Raw genomic sequence first — 13,696 nt, 5'->3', positions numbered from 1 at the left:
ACCCTTTGACCATCCTCTGCTCTGGTGAGAAGATATTTAAGTCAGACAAATCCTTAACCGAGCCTGTAGAAAAGGGCATGACTTCAAGAATGACTGACTTAGATCACAAATTATAAACTAGGTGTTTCGAGCCCTGAATGCTGATGGGCTGACAGCCGTGGTATATCAGACCATATACCACAGGTTTTACTGCTCTAATTACATTGGTAACCAGTTTAGAATTGTAATAAGGCACCTCTGGGGTTTGTGATATATGGCCAATATGTAAGGAGGTGGGCTGGGGCAGTGTGCCCATCATCTGTGGAGGCTGAGGGAGCAGGCTGTTTTAATGCAGCAGTAAAGGCTGCCAGGATGGTCACCCTCCCTGACATCACCAGGTGAGAAGAGAACAGAGAATAAACTGAGATTTTCATTTAGCATTGTATTGTATTCAAATCTATTCCATTCCATTCTAATGATCTGCAATGGTTGTATTGTCAGAGGCCATGTGTCTGAGTTCGAAGACGGTGTGAAGGCAGGCCTTTGAGTGCAGTAAGGGGGGCAACATGAACATCATATCAGAGCTGGTCACTGACCAGCAGGCTCTGCAAGTAGTGGAGACCTTCCTGGGTGAGCGTTGTACCAGCCGTCACTGTTCTGATCCCTATACTTTACTCTGCATTATATGAGGTATAGTTGTATTCTAAAAGAAACATACCTACAGGTTACGAATAAATATTTTCTGTTTGTGTGTGTGTGTATACATGTGTGTGTGTGTGTGTGTGTGTGTGTGTGTGTGTGTGTGTGTCCAGATGAGGAGCGTGTGCTGGTGGAGCTGGCCTGCGGGGCTGCATTAGCAGCTGTGTACTGTGGGGTCATCCAGAGTCGGCAGGGTGAGGACCGGCTGCCCGTTCCCCTAGCAGGGCCTCTGGTGATGATCGTCTGTGGAGGCAGCAGCGTCAATCAGGCACAGCTGGAACATCTCAGGAAGGTCCTCAATAGATGAACACAGAAAATGGAACCATATAATTAGATAAACCTTAGAAGAACACAGTTTGGAAAACCATACAGTATTTAAAAGGCTATTGGACTCCCACCAGTTTATGGCTCCAGACTGTGTTATTGAGAGATTATGAGGATGGATTCTTAATAGTTTTTGATTACAGCTTTTTAACCCGTTGTATACATTTTCACAATGTTGACCAATACTGCCCCAAATTTCTCTGCTTTGTAATCTGTGCCAAATTTGGAAAATCTCTGACATCCTTTTATTCATGGAATGAAATCTGAAATAAAATTCAGTAGTGCTTATTATTAGTGTACATTTGATGCAGCATTCAAATGCAGTTACTAGTTATGACCAACAGGTGGTACTCCTTGTCACTGAGAAGATACAGTCAGAGACTCAAGAGAATGCTAGACATTTCATAGGCTACTTTTTATCTGCTTGGTGCCTAGCAAATTAACTAAGTAGACCAGACCCAGCTGCTATTGCATTGTTGCCTATGGGAGAGCCACCCCTAAAGTAGACTGGAACTGTGCCAATTTTTTTCAATGTTTTTTCCTCATCTTTATAATCCGCCATCTTTGATGCAGTATCTCTGCAGACTAACTAAAAACCAGTGGAACTGTTAGGCTATACTAAGACACCCTTAGATTGCTTTCCTTCTGATACCAATCTGTTTATATCAGCTATACGCATGAATTATCTAGTATTCCATTGTTTATATATAGTACCAGTCAAAAGTTTGGACACACCTCGTCAATCAAGGGTTTTTCTTTATTTTTTACTATTTTCTATATTGTAGAATAATATATGGAATCATGTAGTAAACAGTGTTAAACAAATTAAAATATATTTTACATTTGAGTTTCTTCAAAGTAGCCACCTTTTGCCTTGATGACAGCATTGCACACTCTTAACCAGCTTCACGAGAGATGCTTTTCCAACAGTCTTGAAGGAGTTCCCACATATGCTGAGCACTTTTTTGCTGATTTCCCTCCATCTGCAGTCCAACTCATCCCAAACCATCTCAATTGGGTTCAGGTTGGGTGATTGTGGAGGCCAGGTCACCTGATGCAGCACTCCATCACTCTCCTTCTTGGTCAAATAGCCCTTACACAGCCTGGAGGTGTGTTTTGGGTCATTGTCCTGTTGGAAAAACAAATGATAGTCCCACTAAGTGCTAACCAAATGGAATGGCGTATCGCTGCAGAATGCTGTGGTAGCCATGCTGGTTAAGTGTGCCTTGAATTCTAAATAAATCAAAGTGTTGTCAGTAAAGCACCAACATACCTCCTCCTCCATGCTTCATGGTGGGAACCACACATGTGGAGATCATCCGTTCACCTACTCTGTATCTCACAAAGACATGGCGGTTGGAACCAAAAATCTACGTTTTGGACTCATCAGACCAAAAGACAGATTTACACCGGTCTAATGTCCATTGCTCATGTTTCTTGGCCCAAGCAAGTCTCTTCTTATTATTGGTGTCCTTTAGTAGTCGTTTCTTTACAGCAATTGGACCATGAAGGCCTGATTCACGCAGTCTCTTCTGAACAGTTGATGTTGAGATGTGTCTGTTACTTGAACTCTGTGAAGCATTTATTTGGGCTGCAATTCAGCAGGTAGCGTAAGCAGCAGGTAGCCTAGTGGTTAGAGTGTTGGACTAGTAACCAAAAGGTTGCAAGATCGAATCCCTGAACTGACAAGTTAAAAATCTGTTGTTCTGCCCCTGAACAAGGCAGTTAACCCACTGTTCCTAGGCCGTCATTGAAAATACGAATTTGTTCTTAACTGACTTGCCTAATTAAATAAAGGTCAAATAAATAACACATTCTGATGAAATTATCCTCTGCAGTAGAGTTAACCTTGTGTCTTCCTTTCCTGTGGCGGTCCTCACGAGAGCCAGTTTCATCATAGCTCTTGATGGTTTTTGCGACTGCACTTGAAGTTCTTGAAATTTGCCGGATTGATTGACCTTAATGTCTTAGAGTAATGATGGACTGTCGTTTTTCTTTGCTGATTTGAGCTGTTCTTGCCATAATATGGAATTGGTGTTTTACCAATTAGGGCTATCTTCTGTATACCACTCTTACCTTGTCACAACACAACTGATTGGCATTAAAAAGAAAAGAAATTCCACAAATGAACTTTTAACAAGGCACAGCTGTTAATTGAATACATTCCAGGTGACTACCTGATGAAGCTGGATGAGAGAATGCCAAGCGTGTGCAAAGCTGTCATCAAGGCAAAGGGTGGCTACTTTGAAGAATCCCAATCTTGTTTAACACTTTTTTGATTACTACATGATTCCATATGTGTTATTTCATAGTTTTGATGTCTTCACTATTATTCTACAATGTAGAAAATAGTACAAATAAAGAAAAACTCTTGAATGAGTAGGTGTGTCCAAACTTTTGGCTGGTACTGTACATGTAGGCTACGCTATTGTTTAAGCTGTCATGGTTGATGAGACACAGTCTTAACAAACGTGGCTATGTTAAACAGATATCAGTAGCAGCTTCATATAAAATAATTTCAAATAGTCATGGAAAAGCTCATGCTCGCTTTCAATTTGTTTAACTACCTCTATTTTGACAAGCTGTGTTGAATTGAAGAATGTCTACTATTGGGATCGGCTAATTACAAGCTATGAGGTCTCTAAAGGTAAATATTTAATGATCAAAAGCCCCTTGGCCTTGGGCTATCTCCTGAAGAGCCGAGCATGTGTAGGATAGAGTCTGTATCTGGAAAGTTAAGGACTGGAATGCCAAGTCTTACTCTTCCACACTCATGATTCTGCCCATCCATAATATAAACACATATGCCAAGTGTGAGCATATACTGTATGTATATAAAGATGTAATATACAGTGCCTTGCGAAAGTATTCGGCCCCCTTGAACTTTGCGACCTTTTGCCACATTTCAGGCTTCAAACATAAAGATATAAAACTGTATTTTTTTGTGAAGAATCAACAACAAGTGGGACACAATCATGAAGTGGAACGACATTTATTGGATATTTCAAACTTTTTTAACAAATCAAAAACTGAAATATTGGGCGTGCAAAATTATTCAGCCCCCTTAAGTTAATACTTTGTAGCGCCACCTTTTGCTGCGATTACAGCTGTAAGTCGCTTGGGGTATGTCTCTATCAGTTTTGCACATCGAGAGACTGACATTTTTTCCCATTCCTCCTTGCAAAACAGCTCGAGCTCAGTGAGGTTGGATGGAGAGCATTTGTGAACAGCAGTTTTCAGTTCTTTCCACAGATTCTCGATTGGATTCAGGTCTGGACTTTGACTTGGCCATTCTAACACCTGGATATGTTTATTTTTGAACCATTCCATTGTAGATTTTGCTTTATGTTTTGGATCATTGTCTTGTTGGAAGACAAATCTCCGTCCCAGTCTCAGGTCTTTTGCAGACTCCATCAGGTTTTCTTCCAGAATGGTCCTGTATTTGGCTCCATCCATCTTCCCATCAATTTTAACCATCTTCCCTGTCCCTGCTGAAGAAAAGCAGGCCCAAACCATGATGCTGCCACCACCATGTTTGACAGTGGGGATGGTGTGTTCAGCTGTGTTGCTTTTACGCCAAACATAACGTTTTGCATTGTTGCCAAAAAGTTCAATTTTGGTTTCATCTGACCAGAGCACCTTCTTCCACATGTTTGGTGTGTCTCCCAAGTGGCTTGAGGGAAACTTTAAACAACACTTTTTATGGATATCTTTAAGAAATGGCTTTCTTCTTGCCACTCTTCCATAAAGGCCAGATTTGTGCAATATACGACTGATTGTTGTCCTATGGATAGAGTCTCCCACCTCAGCTGTAGATCTCTGCAGTTCATCCAGAGTGATCATGGGCCTCTTGGCTGCATCTCTGATCAGTCTTCTCCTTGTATGAGCTGAAAGTTTAGAGGGACGGCCAGGTCTTGGTAGATTTGCAGTGGTCTGATACTCCTTCCATTTCAATATTATCGCTTGCACAGTGCTCCTTGGGATGTTTAAAGCTTGGGAAATCTTTTTGTATCCAAATCCAGCTTTAAACTTCTTCACAACAGTATCTCGGACCTGCCTGGTGTGTTCCTTGTTCTACATGATGCTCTCTGCGCTTTTAACGGACCTCTGAGACTATCACAGTGCAGGTGCATTTATACGGAGACTTGATTACACACAGGTGGATTGTATTTATCATCATTAGTCATTTAGGTCAACATTGGATCATTCAGAGATCCTCACTGAACTTCTGGAGAGAGTTTGCTGCACTGAAAGTAAAGGGGCTGAATAATTTTGCACGCCCAATTTTTCAGTTTTTGATTTGTTAAAAAAGTTTGAAATATCCAATAAATGTCGTTCCACTTCATGATTGTGTCCCACTTGTTGTTGATTCTTCACAAAAAAATACAGTTTTATATCTTTATGTTTGAAGCCTGAAATGTGGCAAAAGGTCGCAAAGTTCAAGGGGGCCGAATACTTTCGCAAGGCACTGTAGCCTATATATATAGTAGCCTGATGTGTTTCACTGTCTGTAAGTACAGTATGTATGAGGCACTCTCTTTATAGTCTCCCAAGCTACAGTGTCATAACAAGCACCATTTAATGGAATGGCATGGCTGCTGAGTTTATTGAATGTTTACTGCACACTTAGGAAGCAGTTCACCAAGGCCCTATGTCAGTCACAGCTCTAACAGGCCTTTATGTTGCTTCATGAATTTAAGTATGATTTCCAGCATGAGTGGAACAATTAAAGATGATATAGTAGAACATATATAGTGAGCTACGAGGTATCATTTTGATATAATCTGTAGCAATGGAAATTAGGGTGCTTCTTTTTCTTTTTTGGGGTCACTGGTATTTTGGAAAGGACAGTCATTGAGAACCACTAATGCTGTATCAACACAGGCAGACCAATTCAGATATTTTTTCCACTAATTGGTCTTTTGACCAATCACATCAGATCTTTTCACATCAGATCATTTTCACATCTGATTGGTCAATTATCCCTCCCTCAGGAGACAGAGTATTAAGGGTTAATCTGAGATCAGATCAGAGGCATTAGAGGATTGATCCCTCACCTCCCATAAGTGGACATCCCAGAGATGGCACCCTATTCAATGTATACTACTTTTCTGGTCAAATGTAGTGCACTATGTAAGGAATAGGGTGCTCAGCCTCAGGTATCAATGACAATACCTTCTAGACAAGGAAAGGACAGGGTGGTACAACAATATACTGTACAATAATTGGCATACTATATTCTATGTTACTGTAATGGAGTTATAGGAACAACATAACACTGTACGCTGTTTTCATTGAAAACTACCACACGTTTGGAAATACACAATGTGTTGGTAATATTCAGTGTGGATGAAAGAAATGAAAAAGCACAGTTCTATATGTTTGAAATATGAAAGATTTGAGAGAGGGTGCAGACAGCTGTATAGTTTGCCTGTCTGCTGAATAATGTTTCATTTGTTCTGTTAGCTATAGGTCTAATACAGTACAGTTTATAGAAATAGTCTTGTGGTCCAACTACAATCCTCTCAGGCATTTCTATACAAAGCGTGACATACTATCATACCAATCATTAATCCTCCATCAATCACAACCTTTGATGTGTGTGTGTGTGTGTGTGTGTGTGTGTGTGTGTGTGTAGAAAAGGCTTGGTGGATTTCTCCTTTTGTTTAAATCTATGAATCAAGCTTTTTAAGGTAAACTTTTGTTTCAGTGATGTTCTATCTACATTATAAAGAGCTCTTACACATCTCCACGGTAAAGTTCTAGGATGTAGAGGCATTGTCTGGTTGGATTTGCTGCACAGAGGTGGGCAATTCTCCTTACAAATGTGTTGGTCTCAGGAATAGCAACAAAAGATCATTATGAAGTCAACAAGTCTGCATATTTGACCTTAAGGTGAAACAAATGAAAGTGAACACATCATAACAAATTAATCTGGTTGAGTTACAGTACAGCCAAGTCAGAAAGAGAACAGAACAGACCTGCGAAGAGAAAGACAGAGAGAAAAAAAGTAATGTAAACCAGAGAGAGAAACCTTAGTTTGAACTCCTTACAGTCCTGCCTTCCCTGCCTGACGACAACGACCAGTCTGTCTGTACAGGGGGCTTATCCCTAGAGCAGCTTTACTGTGCTTTACTGACTGTACACGACACGTACATACCTCCATTAGCCCCTCAGCTGGGAACAATAAGCAGGCCTGGACAATTTAAATATTTACGCACCACTAATACACCCAGTTCAACCTTTGGAAGTGCTGCCTTCTGCACATAAAGCAGACCAACCAGCCTCTGACGTCACCCCCTGCATGCCTCACTCCCTTCGCTGGCTATGGCTCTGGGACAGCAAACAGGGTAGCTTGGCCTCTAAGAGAAGCCATCAATTCTATAGGGATGATAAGGAAAAGTATGATGCTGGTGATGATGATGGTTTTCCAAAGTGATGATCTCTTGAACCACTGAAAGAATGAGGCTGATGAAGAAAAAGCACGGGTGAGTAAACGATAAGGACAAGGTGTTTAAGTAGACTGTTGAACCAAAATGAATCCACCTTGGATATATAAACCAGATCGGAGGCGTGAGGAACTAAAAGTAGTGGTCACCCCTGTAGGTCGAGCTATGTTGCACAGTTTCCAGTTACAACATACATAAAAGGAACAAAAACAACTTTTAGGACTAAAATCAGTAGTAAATCTCTGTATTCCAAAATGGACCATAATCCTGGAGCTATGGTCTGTTCTACACTGCATGCATCACCAGCTGCTGTCATGGCTGTAATTCCACCATACAGCTCTCATTCCACCATTATTCCTATAATCCCCCGTAATTCTGTCTGTGCCCTGTTTTTGGCTAAATATATCCCATGTTACCCCTCCACCATCAGCTCCCCATCAGCTCTGCATCATAATGCGTAGGAGGGTTTCAAATACTTTTCACATTGCCTTTTTTATTACTTACTGGTTAAAACTACTGTGATGTATTTATTATTTTATTCTGTTATGTTATATCTATTATGTTAAATTCCAGAAAGATGCCTGTCAGATGAAGATACAGTATGGTGTCATGTTGATTTGCCACATTGTCTTGTAGTCTTTAAAGGCTCTCAATAAGCTACTTACACATACAGGGCCTTCAGAAAAGTATTTATACCCCTTAACTTATTCCACATTGTCTTGTTACAGCCTGAATTCAAAATGGATTCAATATATTTATTTTCTCACCCATCTACACACAATACCCCATAATGACAAAGCGAAAACATGTTTTGAGACATTTTTAGCAGTCTCTAAGAGCTTTGCACACCTGGATTGTACAATATTTGCACATTACTATTTTAATTCATTCAAGGTCTGTGAAGTTTGTTGTTGATCATTGCTGGACAGACATGTTCATGTCTTGCCATATATTTTATAAGACAGTTTAATTAAAACAATAACTAGGCCACTCAGGAACATTCAATGTTGTCTTGATAAGCAACTCCAGTGTATATTTGGCATTGTGTTTTAGGTTATTTTCCTGCTGAAAGGTGAATTTGTCTCCCAGTGTCTGATGGAAAGCAGACTGAACCAAGTTTTCCTCTTGCCTGTGCTTAGCTCTATTCCGTTTCTTTTTATCCTGAAAAACTCCTTAGTCCTTTCCGATGAGAAGCGTACCCATAACATGATGCAGCCTAACCTTGCTTATTAACACACACCTGCCAGCTGCACCAATGTGTTAGAGGAAACACAGTTCACCTGACAACCGAGGTCAGCCTGCAGGTGCACGGCCCACCAAAAATCAAATCAAATCAAATGTATTGATCACATACACGTGATTAGCAGATGTTATTGCGGGTGTAGCGAAATGCTTGTGCTTCTAGCTCCAACAGTACAGTAATATCTACAAATGACACAACATATACCCAATACACACAAATCTAAGTAGGAATGAATTAAGACTATAAACATATATGGACGAGCGATGTCAGAGCGGAACGGACTAAGATACAGTAGAATAGTATAGAATACAGTATATACAAATGAAATTAGTAATGCAAGATATGTAAACATTATTAAAACCTGTTGCGACGAGCAATCCCGTATCCGGGAGCGTAATTATAGCCTCAAGCGCATTACCATAATGCAACGTTAACTATTCATGAAAATCGCAAATGAAATGAACACTGTCATCTCAGATTTTCAAAATATGCTTTTCAACCATAGCAAAACAAGCATTTGTGTAAGAGTATTGATAGCTAGCATAGCATTAAGCCTAGCATTCAGCACGCAACATTTTCACAAAAACAAGAAAAGCATTCAAATAAAATCATTTACCTTTGAATAATTTCGGATGTTTTCAATGAGGAGACTCTCAGTTAGATAGCAAATGTTCAGTTTTTCCAAAAATATTATTTGTGTAGGAGAAATCGCTCTGTTTTGTTCATCACGTTTGGCTAAGAAAAAAACCCGAAAATCCAGTCATTATAACGCCAAACTTTTTTTCCAAATTAACTCCATAATATCGACAGAAACATGGCAAACGTTGTTTAGAATCAATCCTCAAGGTGTTTTTCACATATCTATTCGATGATATATCCCACGTGGAAGTTTGGTTTCTCCTCTGAACGACGTGGAAAAATGCCTGCAGCTGGAGATTGCGCACCAATTTCGACGGAGGACACCTGGTAAATGTAGTCTCTTATGGTCAATTTTCCAATGATATGCCTACAAATACGTCACAATGCTGCAAACACCTTGGGGAAACGACAGAAAGTGTAGGCTCATTCATTGCGCATTCACAGCCATATAAGGAGACATTGGAACACAGTGCCTCCAAAATCTGGGGCACTTCCTGTTTGAAATTTCATCTTGGTTTCGCCTGTAGCATCAGTTCTGTGGCACTCACAGATAATATCTTTTCAGATTTGGAAACGTCAGAGTGTTTTCTTTCCAAAGCTGTCAATTATATGCATAGTCGAGCATCTTTTCGTGACAAAATATCTTGTTTAAAACGGGAATGTTTTTTATCCAAAAATGAAATACTGCCCCTAGAGTTTCAAGAGGTTTTAAGTGACTAAGATACCGTAGAATAGTATAGATTACAGTATATACATTTGAGATAATGCCAGATATGTAAACATTATTAAAGTGACTAGTGTTCCATTCCTTAAAGTGGCCAGTGATTTCTAGTCTATGCCTATAGGCAGCAGCCTCTAATGTGCTAGTGATGGCTGTTTAACAAACTGATGACCTTGAGAAGCTGTTTTTCAGTCTCTCGACCCCAGTTTTGATGCACCTGTACTGACCTTGCCTTCTGGATGATAGCGGAGTGAACAGGCAGTGGCTCGGGTGGTTGATGTCCTTGATGATCTTTTTGGCCTTCCTGTGACATCAAGTGCTATAGGTGTCCTGGAGGGTGGGTAGTTTGCCCCCGGTAATGTGTTGGGCATACCGCACCACCCTCTGGAGAGCCCTGCAGTTGCTGGCGGTGCAGTTGCCATGCCAGGCGGTGATACAGCCCTACAGGATGCTTTCAATTGTGCATCTGTAAAGGTTTTTGAGGGTTTTAGGTGAGAAGCCAAATTTCTTTAGCCTCCTGAGGTTGAAGAGGCTCTGTTACGTATTCGTCACCACACTGTCTGTGTGGGTTGTCCATTTCAGTTTGTCAGTGATATGTACGCCAAGGAACTTGAAGCTTCCCACCTTCTCCGCCGCGGTCCCGTCAATGTAAACAGGGGGGTGCTCCCTCTGCTGTTTCCTGAAGTCCACAATAATCTCCTTTGTTTTGTTGACGTTGAGTGAGAGGTTGTTTTCCAGGCACCACACATCGCTAGAGTGCGATGAGCCAAGTAAAGCCCGTCCGGCCAAACCCTCCCCTAACCCGGACAACGCTGGGCCAATTGTGTGGTGCCTTATGGGACTCAAGATCATGGCCGGTTGTGATACAGCCCGGGATCAAACCCGGTCTGTAGTGACGCCTCTAACACGGCGATTCACTGCGATGCAGTGCTTAGATCGCTGCGCCACTCAGGAGGCCCCTTTGCCACGTTTTTGCTGTTTTACTTTAATGCCTTATTGCAAACAAGATGTGTGAAGGTTAGTATTGTGGAGTAACTACAATGTTGTTGATCCAGTTGCAGTTTTAAGAAAATATAGTTACATTTTCACTGCCATTAAACTCTGTAACGGTTTTAAAGTCACCATTGGTCTCATGGTGAAATCCTTGAGTGGTTTCCTTCCTCTCCGGCAACTGAGTTAGGAAGGATGCCTGTATTTTTGTTGTGACTGAGTGTATTGATGCACCATCCAAAGTGTAATTAATAACTTCACCATGTTCAAATGGATATTGAATGTCTGCTTTAAAATACAATTGACCATTAGGTGCCCTTGTTTGCAAGGCGTTTGAAAACCTCCCTTCTCTTAGTGGTTGAATCTGTATTTGAAATTCACTGCTCGACTGAATTACAGACAATTGTATTTGTATGTGTGGGGTACAGAGATGAGGTAGTCCTTCAAAAATCATGTTTAACACTATTAGTCTATGCAATTTATGTGACTTATTCAGCAAATTTTTACTCCTCAACTTATTTAGGGTTGCCATAACAAAGGGATTGAATACTTATTGACCCAAGACATTTCAGCTTTTCATTCTTTATTAATTTGTAAAAATAATAAAAAGCATAATTCCACTTAGACATTATGGGGTATTGTGTGTAGACAAGTGACACACCGTCTCAATTTAATTCATTTTAAATTCAGGCTGTTAACACAACAAAATTTGGAAAAAGTCAAGGTGTGTGAATACTTTCTGAAGGTACTATAAACTTTTTACAAGGGCTATTCATAGTTCTCCATTGGAGCGCCATTCCTATGGAACTACATTTCCCATACAAACATTGCTTTGTTATCCTTGGTCAGTTCGCGCTAACATGAGCAGAGAGGAAGAGTCGAAGCGAGAGGGTTTACTCCGCCCAATATCTGTCCACGAAAAATAAGACCACGAATTTTATAAGAGTGTCGAATTTGGTAAACAAAAATAAAATGTCTAATTTGTTACGTGAGGCTAATTTGATAAAAAATAAGTTTTGTAGGCTAATGGGTAGTTTGTTGCGAATGTATAAGTGACTGGACTTGTTTTAGAGTTTATATATACTTTCATGGGCTAGAATGGTCCGAGCTGATCTCGCGATCCTCCCGCCTGCCTTCCATATTTGAGGACATGTATTTCCATCGTAAAACCGGTCACTCAACTATCTTGTCAATATAATAGATCATATTTGCATGAGCGCAAAAGGGATGATCTCACATACAACAGCCCAATAACTATTGTGTTAAAGGGGAATACACAAGCGTAAAGCGTCGAACTGCTTCGATGATGGATTTGTTTACGAGGTGAGCTAAAACGATATTAGATAACTAACATGATGACAGTGGTGTATTTTTTTCCACAGTGGAATATATTCCAGATAAATTATTTGAAATGATTTTTGGCGACACGGATGAGATACGATGACTGAGGATAGGCTGTATGGGTGGGACGAAGGGATAACATGTCAATAGAATAGCAAATTAAAGATCCCTGTGAACCGCCGCCGACACTTTTTGTCAGCAACATTTTGCACAGTAAAGGTGATTTGATCACCTTGGTATGTGAAGAATGTCTTTACGCGGTTGCGTTTGAGAGTTTCGTGTGTCTTTTGTCTCAGTTAGTGTATTTATGAGGGCTATGTGGCGAAAGAACCTGTGTTCTACCCATAGAACTGGTGTGCATGCGTTACAAACCGCCATAGTATTCAAGTTACATTGAGATTCGACCTGCTTTTTGAATACGCTTTGATCTGTAGTAATTTTATGAGTGCAGTATAGCCTAATTAGGCCTACTGTGTAGGCTAATTATGGTATGAATGATGGAAACAATGCGAGATGGATATGTTTATAGGCTACATCAGTGTTGATTGACTGCATTCACAACATGTGTATTACTCTACTGTGGCAACAGTAGGCTTTGCCATTCAATGTAATCTCTCTTGAACCTCAGTTAGAAGCTATGCCAGTATGTCTGCCAAGATTCTCATGGGAGAAAGTGATTACGTTATACTATCAACAAGCAAACAAGTTTCTCTTTATGATGTGGTGGTGTTTGTTGGTAAACTGTATACGGTTTGTATTCTATTTCTATTCAATTCTACTCTTCCCTGGGGGTCAGAATAGCAGTGATACCTATTCATGAAGAGGTTTCATGTTGGGGACATACATCATTTCAGACGTTTTGGTCTTTTTAGATTGGTGGACCACACCTGGAACTCATGGGTGGAGTCTGAGACAGGTGCTTTATACTGGCATCAGTCACCTGGTGCACCTGGTGCTGTTTTGTTTTGTCTGCTAGGCTACCTCTTCAGTCTGCTACAGGAACTTACTTCTTCATAGGCATTATACTAATACTAGTGGTTTGAGACCTATAGCTAGACTTGGCTGGCTAAAGATGTAAGACATCCCCATTCTCAGATTAGTCATTTAATACTATTAGATTCTCCAGGAATCAGACTTATCCAAGTCATTAAACCAGTTAAGTCCCAATTAGTTGTTTTTAATCAATTAGAAAAGGGCATAGAGGACATTACAACTAGAGGTCGACTGATTATGATTTTTCAACGCCGATACTGATTATTGAAGGACCAAAAAAGCTTATACCGATTAATCGGACGATTTTTTAAATGTATT

General features: G+C 40.4%; 1 protein-coding gene across 2 annotated transcripts in view; it reads left to right on the top strand.

The window, feature by feature from the left end:
- Nucleotides 1–12,238: 12,238 nt before the first annotated feature.
- The window catches only part of LOC139384117 (dishevelled associated activator of morphogenesis 1a), a 69,345-nt gene continuing 67,887 nt past the window's right edge, over nucleotides 12,239–13,696 (top strand). Inside the window, exon 1 of one of the 2 annotated variants that reach the window (XM_071128778.1) lies at nucleotides 12,239–12,367. The gene's annotated coding sequence lies outside the window, so the exon portion shown is untranslated. The remainder of the gene's footprint in view (nucleotides 12,368–13,696) is intronic. The other variant, XM_071128780.1, reaches the window with a different exon arrangement.

This window comes from Oncorhynchus clarkii, chromosome 25 (assembly GCF_045791955.1).
Source record: "Oncorhynchus clarkii lewisi isolate Uvic-CL-2024 chromosome 25, UVic_Ocla_1.0, whole genome shotgun sequence".
Taxonomy (NCBI): Eukaryota; Metazoa; Chordata; class Actinopteri; order Salmoniformes; family Salmonidae; genus Oncorhynchus; species Oncorhynchus clarkii.
Note: the sequence above shows the minus strand (reverse complement) of the source record. Positions and strands in the feature narration are given on the sequence as shown.